Source organism: Montipora foliosa, chromosome 7, assembly GCF_036669935.1.
Source record: "Montipora foliosa isolate CH-2021 chromosome 7, ASM3666993v2, whole genome shotgun sequence".
NCBI lineage: Eukaryota > Metazoa > Cnidaria > Anthozoa > Scleractinia > Acroporidae > Montipora > Montipora foliosa.
In genome coordinates, this window is record NC_090875.1 from 17768768 (window position 1) to 17771267 (window position 2500).

Below are 2500 nucleotides of genomic sequence, written 5' to 3' on the forward strand. Positions count from 1 at the left end.
CCTTGTGCATTGTGAAACAGCTTATTGGTGCGTATAAAAGAAAGGAGCTTTATTACGTTTCTAGTCCTAGCGCTGCGAGACTAATTGGGGACACTGTAAACTGAAATTAACAATTAACGCAAATCAAGTCAAATGTTGGTTTTTGAGGAGACGGGAAACTTGAGTACCCGGAGAAAACCTCCCGGTGCAGAATAGAGAGTCAACAAACAACCGACATACGACGCCAAGTCTGGGAATCGAACCCGGGACACCTTCACGTTGGGAGGCGAGTGCTATCACCACTGCGCCATTCCAGCACCCCCAAGAGATAGAAAGTGAAGAAAGAATGACAAAAAGTTGAAACGAGCTTCAATATAATTATGTAGGTATATTTTATAATTGTGGGTTTGTATTGTTGAAATCGGCGCTCACCAGAAATGCTTGATTCGAGTTGCTTTCTTGCAAAGGCCCAGAGTATTCCCCCTTAGATTGCTGTCTTTTATGGAATTATTGGCTATTTCTTACAATAAAGGTGTTGTGATTTCTGTAATGCTCTGCACTTCGATTTTAAACCGACCAAATGGAAGGACGCGCAATCTTAAAAAAATTAATTAATTAATTAAATATGGCTGGCCTGGAGGAAATCTTCGCATGTCCCAGATAAATAGAATCTTGGCGTTGTGGTTTCATCACTTTCGCTTCGTGTGCCCATGGGAATTTGTCAAAGCAGAATTGTCACCAAACATCTCAGTAACTAATTATATCAGTCATGTTCCTGGACAGGAGAACGTGACAAGTGCGTTCTTATTTTACAAGGCTTATCTAGCTGACGGTAGATTCAGAGTGCGTTCCTTTGGGATGATCCGAAAAAGGATCACTGATCCAATATCACATGGATCACGGTGCATTAAAGGAACCGATTAATCCACTCTAGGAAAGGATTTTTTGGGTTCCTTTGCTGCACCATGATCCAAGTGATCTTGGATCCGTGATCCTTTTTCGGATCATAACATTTTAAGCACCTTTAAGCTCTTTAGTATAGTTATTTCGTAAATCATTGAGTGCTTTCCTTTCCTCCTTGCTGACAATTTGCTTTGTTTATTGTAATTATAGGAGTAAACGTACCTATAGGAAACATTCTCTAGATGGCATTTTAATCTATCTTTGTCTTCATCAGTTAACGTACGTCCCAATTTGAGAAGGTCACGGTAAAGCAATTCAAACGAACATTTGATATCTAGAGGGTTTACTGATTTTGGTGGCAAACAGAAACGCAGGCCCCTGGTTAAAACCCGGAAATTTTTCAGCCTCTGTCAAGGCCCGATGCAAGTAGCTGAACACAATGTTTTCAAAACTCAAATTAGATAGTTTACTTGTGGTATTCCATACCTCTGTTTCAAAGTGTTGCATTTCTTTTCGAGTTTCAGTTACAGGCGGTCGTTGATCTTTACGGATATGGCTTCAATATTTGAGCAGGTGTGGTTCAAGTCGAGCGGCTAAACAGGCTTGAGGGTTTCACGAAAGGATTCATACGCTTCCTTTACACCCAGGAAGTTTAAAATTAATTTGATTTGCACACTTACCTACAGCTGTTTACGCTTCTACTCTGCCTCAAGTTAAGAAGCTATTACTCCAAAACGGTTACACAGGAGGCATTATTTCTTACCATAAGAATGATGTCGTAAGAAAACATCAGAATCATGTTTCAGATCCTATTTCTACAGTTTCTAAAAGAGATGTAATCCTTCTTTTACCCGATTTAGGTTTTCAAAGTGAAGTTATCACAAGGTCTCTCAAATATTGTATAAGTAAGTTCTATGGTTATGTTAACCTTAAGTCGATATTTGAAAACACCCGCTGATTCAAGTCCTTTTCCCCTACAATCTCAAAAAAAACAAGGTTGTGTACAAATCCTGTTGTTGGGATTGCAATGACTTTTACATTGGTAAAACGAAACTTCGTTTGCATGACCTGAAAAAGATCATTCAAGAGCCCTTACAGGTAACATTTACGCTTCCGCTGTTGCTGATCATACAATCAAAACCGGTCACAACATCGAGTGGGACCATATTTAAGTCTTGGCAAATGGAATATCTGATTCACATCGTAAACTAAAACAAAAATAAATAAAAATACTAATACGCGAACTTAAACCAACGTTAAACGAAAACGTTAGCAGTGGGAAACTCTGGCCTTATTAACCAATTATAAAACAAGCCGGTTTTCACAGCTGAGTGTTTAAATAAAGTCTACGAGTCCTCAGCTTCTACGTTCGCTATAAATGATCAACTGAAAGGTTCGAAGTGAAAACGAAGGAGCGGTTAGTAAATGATCAGGGGCTAGTTTTGTATGCTCAGTTGTGTTGCAGTAAGAGATGCGTAAACGCAGGCTGAGCGTGTTGCTAGCAGAAGATCATATGCAAATTTTCTTCTGGTTTGAGAATAAACCTTTTGAAAAAGCTTCTTTGTTTACAAGTTTTTATGATTGCGGGGTCACCTCGCAGATCTTACAAGGTCTCACC